The sequence below is a fragment of the Giraffa tippelskirchi genome, chromosome 10 (assembly GCF_054371585.1).
Source record: "Giraffa tippelskirchi isolate mGirTip1 chromosome 10, T2T-mGirTip1v1.2.pri, whole genome shotgun sequence".
In the NCBI taxonomy this organism is placed as follows: Eukaryota; Metazoa; Chordata; class Mammalia; order Artiodactyla; family Giraffidae; genus Giraffa; species Giraffa tippelskirchi.
The window spans coordinates 72,574,088-72,580,856 of NC_137284.1; the positions used below are offsets into that span (position 1 = coordinate 72,574,088).

General features: G+C 34.6%; 1 pseudogene; it reads right to left on the bottom strand.

Annotated features, from left to right (window-relative positions):
• Positions 1 to 856: 856 nt before the first annotated feature.
• On the bottom strand, positions 857 to 1,342 carry LOC145524781 (small ribosomal subunit protein eS19 pseudogene; annotated as a pseudogene).
• Between the last annotated feature and the right edge of the window lie 5,427 nt (positions 1,343 to 6,769).

The window sequence follows — 6,769 nt, forward strand, 5'->3', positions numbered from 1 at the left end:
GTAAGCAAACTCAGTCTTAGCTTCTGCACTGCTTAGGAAAGAGCATGTGGGTTTTATAGGCAAACAGAACTCAATTCAAGTTCAAGATCTTCCATTTACTATCTTTGTGTGTGAGTATTAGAACATATGTAACCTCTTTGAACTTCAGTTTCCAACTGTAAAGCTGGATAACTTTTACCATATAAGTATGATTTTATCTAGAGCACTTAAAATTTTTTTTTATAGTAGGTCCTTTTTGGTTATCTATTTTAGATATAGCAGTGTGTACATGTCAGTCCCAAACTCCCAATCTATTCCTTGCAGCCACACTTTACCCCTGGTAACCATAAATTCATACTCTAAGTCTGTGAGTCTGTTTCTGTTTAGTGAATGAGTTCATTTGTATCATTTTCTTTAGATTCTGCATATAAGCGTTATCATACTGCCTGACTGACTTCACTTAGTATGATAATCTTCAGGTCCATCCTTGTTGCTGCAAATGACATTATTTCATTTTTTTAAATAACTTGAGTAATAATCCATTGTGTATATGTACCACATCTTCTTTATCCATTCCTCTGTCAGTGGACATTTAGGTTGCTTCATGTCCTGGCTATTGTAAACAGTGTTGCAATGAACACTGTGGGGGCGTGTATCCTTTTGAACCATGTTTTTCTCTGGATATATGCCCAGGAGAGGGATTGCTGGGTCATATGGTAGCTCCAATTATAGTTTTTTTTTTTTTTAAGGAACTTCTATACTGTTTTCTCTAGTGGCTGTAACAATTTACATTCCCACCTACAGTGTAAGGGGGTTCCATTTTCTCTGCACCCTCTTCAGCATTTATTGTTTGTAGATTTTTTTTTTTTTTTTTTTTTTTTACGAATGAGGCAATTTATTAACCCAGCATCATTTGTTCTAATGCTTCTTGTTGGCAGCTGCCACCTGTCCAGCGATTCTGTCCCTGAGGCGTCAGTTTGCAGCCCCTATCTTAGTCCTTTTCCACCATTTTCAGCCCCTCCAGGGCTTGGAGGACCCGCCGGGCTACACTCTTGGAGCCTCTGCTGAAGTGGCTGGGCATGACGCCATTCCTCTGACTCCTTCCATAGATCTTGGTCATGGAGCCAACCTCAGTGCCACCCCGGAGATACAGGTGCCGTGCTGTGGAAGCAGCTCATGCGTAGAACCAGTTCTCATCATAGGGAGCAAGTTCTTTATGCTTGGCCAGCTTGATGGTGTCCACCCATTCAGGAACTTTCAGCTTCCCGGACTTTTTGAGGGAGGCTGCCAGAGCTCTGACGAACTCCTGCTGGTTCACATATTTTACAGTAACTCCAGGCATCGGGCGGCCTCCGCGCTGCCAGCCAGGGAAAAGCTGTCTGTAGATTTTTTGATGATGACCATTCTGACTAGTGTGAGGTGGTACCGCTTTGTAGTTTTGATCTGCATTTTTTTTAATCATTGATGATGTTGAGCATCTTTTCATATGCCTCTTGGCCACATGTATGTCATCTTTGGAGAAATGTCTGTTTAGGTCTTCTGCGCATTTTTAATTGGGTTGTATTAATTCTAATAGGGAAATACATTGTGCATGCATTGATACAATGCATTAGTCCCTTAATTCTTCTGCGGTCACTCAGAGGTAGAAACCTTGAACACTGCCGGTAGTGGGAACATGGTCTCTAAACAGGTCATTCACTTTTGAATCAGATCAGAGTCTCTTGAATGTTACCTTAGGCAAAAGTTGTTGAAGGAAACGTATAGTTTTATACACTTGATTGCTCTAAATTTTAATATAAGAAAAGACCTCATCTATTTCCGGCCCTATAATTCTACTTAAGTCACAGTGTAATTCCCCATAAGAGAGACTTGAAGTGATTACTCAAGCACACAGTACCTGTAAGTTGTCCTGTTTTGAGGCTTTCTGGTTTGTCTGCTGCTAACGCAGGTAGAGGCTGGAGGGCTTAATGATCAAATTGTTCTAGGGCCAGTCTGGAGGTGTGAGAGTACTTTGTTGTGCTCTGAAGGTTACCAAGGAGGATTCTAAGGGAAACCCAAGCCCCAGGTAAGACTCTCTGAGTTATCACTAACTTGGAGTTACTCTCCAACCCTCTGTGCAAAGCTTTACTGATGCCCCAGAGGTTGATGTTCTTCATACCCTCCCAATACCTTGATATGTGCACCTCCGCTTACATTAGTATACTGGACTTGATCATTTGCATGTATGTGTCCCACTGAGGACATAGATTTTGGTTGACTCCTTTTTATATCTGTTAGAAGGACACTGTCAGACATTGAATAAATGAATTAATAAATGATTATTCTTAGTTATATACCCACTTCCTAGACTGAGTGGTTCTCTCCTGTATTAAGCTTCTGTATGGAATTGTACAAATGTTTTGCCTTAAAAGGGCTGCTTTACTTCCCTTTGTAACATGTAGTTCCTTCAGAGTTAATGATCCAAGAGTATTTTTTACACTAGTGCTTCAGCATTAAGAGAAGAAAATACTTGTCCTGGTGATTTGTTACATTAGATGAAAAAGATTTTTTGTTTTCTACTTTGCATTACAATGCTTCAGAAATCATTTTAAGAGGTATGTATATCTTTAAGAACAGGTCTTAAATCCCCAAAGGCCAAGGAAATATTTTAACATAGTTTCAGATTTATTTATGTAAGTTTTACAGTTAGCTCATTGCCAACATGAAAAACAGCTCAGACTTCCAGAGCCTTCTACTAAGCAGTTACATTCAAAATATGTAAAAGTGCTGTTTCAGTGTTGAAAAGTTTTTCTTATAAAATGCTGAAACATTTTTATATCAATAAATGCTATTTTGAAGTTTATCTATTTTGTAAAAATGTTATAAAATGATGAAAACACCAGTCTGAATTCAAGTTGAAACTATGCTGCAAAGATAAAAATGACATCTCTCTGGAGAACTTGATACTTTCTTGATAGGCTTGAATAGCTGTGCTTAATCATAGTATGCCTGAAATCAAGTCAGCTTGCACCTCTACCTAGACTCGTGGGACATCCCAACCATAACTTACCTGCCTTGATGTCATATTTTTCTCTCCATCAAAAGGTTTTAGTCAATTAAAAAAAGGGGGTTTTAGTCAATTTAAATATGTTAACTCAATGCTAGGAATAACTAACAAGATCTTTGATGGCTCCCTTTAATTAAGAGAATTTTGTCCCTAAACCTCATTATACTATTTTCATTTAAATTAGATGAAAGAGAAACTAATTGTACCTTTAAACCTCTCACCTATATCTCCAGATGATAAATGTGCCAGTAATGTTAAAGAGAAAAGCATGGTAGAGTTGAGTCCATTGTTTAGTTGGAAGGTAGTTTATTAGTAAGCATTGAAAAATCATCCAGGGAAAGATAAACAGGCAGGAACATGAGACTCTTAGAAGGGCTGTGATGGTAAACGATGATCTCTCTGGGAGGGAATCTGATCATTGTAACAGTGCTGCGTGTGCAGGCATGAATGAGTACTTAGAAATATCCATCTGGGAAGTGGTAAAGCAAGAGTCAAATCCGAGATTCTTAGGTAAGAAACAATGCTCTTAAACTTGACCAGTGCCTCCATTCTCACTCAAGTTATAGCAAAGTCACATGTGGGCTGACATTGTATTTTCACTGTTAATACTTGGCCTAGAGGAACTCTTACAGCAGGAATTGTTTCTGTTTCTCACTGAAAGTTGGGATATGAAAAAAATTTACTCAACTGGGAATCATTGTGAATATTAGTATTTAGAATCATTTGAATATGGATCTTTGGAAAATACTTTGAAGTTAATTTATTTTGGGAGTGTAAAACATAGGTAGGAAAATACACAAATCATATGTACAACTTGATGATTTTTTTCCTCACAAAATGATGACTTCTGTGTGAAACCTACACCCAGATGAGGAAACAAACCATTATTTGCACCCAGAAGACTCCTTTTCTTTTTCTTCCTTTCAACCATTAATCCCCAAAGATAACCACTATCCTGATTTTACTAACTTCATGTAAGTGGAATCATACAGCAAAGATTGTTTTCTCCCTGATTCTCTCACTTCACATATGCATGTGAGATGCATCCACATGGTTGCTATAGTTAATGTTCTTTTTCTTATCACTATGTAGTTATCGATTTTATCAGTGTATCATAATTTATTCATAATTCTCCTGTTACAGACTTTTGATATCCCTATTTGGAAGCTATTGCAAATAGTGCAGCATAAACATTGTCACTGTCTTTTTACTAAATACGTGAGTGACTTTCTCTTGTGTATGAGTCTAATAACAGAATTGAGGGATTTTTAGTAGTTTGAGTAATTTCTGCTAAGCAATAAGAGTGCTGTTTGATTCATATCCACTCCAACATTTGATATTGCCTGTCTTTTAAAAATGGAGTGTACAGTATATCTGTTCTCAGTTTTAACTTGTATTTACCTGATGACTCTTAAAGCCTCTTTTTATGTATTTAGGAGCTATTCAAATAGTTTCTTTGTAAATTGCCTTTTCAAGTCTTTTACCTAGTTTCCTGTTTTGTTGTTTGCATTTTTCTTAGTGATTTGTAGGAGTTATTTATATTTTCTTTGCATACATTCTTTGACAGTAGATTTGTAAAAATGTGTTTTTGTATCTACTATAGAGTTTATCTATTTGGTTTGTAATGATGTCATCTTCTTTTGGGGAACAGAAATTATTTAAGCTAAGTCCAATTTATATTTTTTCCTCTCTTCTTTAACCTTTTTAGAATCCTATTTAAGAAACACTTGCCTATCTCAGGTCATGAAAATATTCTCCTGTTTTCTTAATAAAAGCTTTAGTGTTTTGCATTTCAAATTTAAATCTACAATCCATCTGAGATTGGTTGTTGTGTCTGGTGTGAGACAGGGATCACATTTTATTGATTTTTTTATATGAATAGCCCATTGATCAGTACCCATATTGAAAAGACCATCCTTTCTGGAAAAGACTATTTTTTACCCACTGTACCGCACTGTCACTTTGTAAAAAAATAAAAAATGACTGTGTATGTGTGTAAAAATACTAATATATGTATTTATGGATTTTCAATTATACTTCATTGGTCCATTTTTTGATTATCCTCATTCCAAAATCATACTGCCTTAATTACTATAGACTTGTAATGTCTAGCAATTTGTTAGTGTAATTTCCCCAGCTTTGTTTTTCTTTCATTTTTATCTTGGCTCTTCTCAACCTTTTTTTCATTTTCACATAAATTTTATAATCAAATTTTCAACTGACACCAAGAAAGTACTGAAGTTTGTATTGTATTTATGAGTCAGTATGGACTGAATTTACATTTTTACAATATTGAGTTTGACAGTTCTTGATTATAGTATATTCCTACTTCTGTTTACATCCACTTTGACTTCTCGCACTAATTCTTTGTACTTACATATTTTTTGTTGGATTTATTCCATCAAAGTTATTATTTAGGTCATACTATAATTGGTTTTGTGTTAAATTTTTTTATTTTCTATTTTTATTCTGGAAGATAAAATGCAGTTGACTTTGTATAGTCATCATGTATCTAGAGATTTTGCTGTTTGCTTTTTGATTCAAATAGCTTAAATGTAGATTATTTTTCTTTTGCTTTGTTTTTGCCATTTTCTCTGTACACTTATCAAGTCACCTGAAAATAATGAATTATTTTGCTTTTAATTTTAGTGCCTTGCACTGGCGACTCCTTTTAGTATCGTAAAAAGTAAAAGTGCCAATAGCAGGTAAGTAATAAGAAGAGTCTTATTACTGGTCTCAGGAAATAATTGAGCACTCTACACTATTTTGAAAGTTCCATTCTATTTGCAGTTTAAGAGTTTTAAATGTAAATTAATGTTGAATTACCTGAAATGTTTGCATGTATTAAGAGGACTATGCACTTTTTCTTCTTTTCTTTTGCTAATTTGTATCAACACTAATTTTATTTTGTAATGTTAAAATGCCCCTGCATGCCTGGAGTAAGTCCAGTTGTTAATGACATATTATCTTTTTAATCAAATATTCTTTTACATGGCAATTTACTCATGAGAGACACTAGGTCAAGTGTTTTTACTCATCTTTTAAATTAAATTGAGCTTTTTTGTCATCCTAACTCTTTTGTTGTTTTTGACATTTTAACTCTTTAAAAAACAAAATTTTTAAATATTCATTTTTGTGTTAATTTTTATAGCAGATACATTCACATAGGTAATATCTTAGAATGATTATTCCAAGCACCAGTGTACTAGTACTGTGTAAATAAAACAGACTCTTGTGTTGTTACACTTTGAGTAAATTGGGTTTCCCCAGTTTCTCTGGACATCACACCTTTTTCTTAATATGCAAGCAGTAATAGAATCACTGTCTCACTGTCTACAAAATGCAGTCTTTGGTGAGATTTTACTCCAAGAATACATTTTAGTTGGAAATTTTTGCCTGAACTAGTTTCTGATCATTTTCTTAAAGTGTCGTTCCAGAATAAAGTCTGTTCTTTACCTTTGCATAAGCAAAAGTCCCATTTTGTGTTTTTCCTTAATTAGATGTGTTGTTTGTATTCAAAGGGGAATCCAAACTTCTACAGAAAATGTTAAAAACTGAAGTCTAGTGAATTCTATTATTAACTTGTCTTTTCCATTTAATCGTGATTTCTATCATTTACTTATGAGTTTTCTTTATATTATTTTAAGCATTTTTACATTAAAATATTTGCATTTAAAAATGGGACACAGTTGACAGAAACTTAAGTATAACTGGGGAAAGTACATGAGTAATTTAACATGAAAA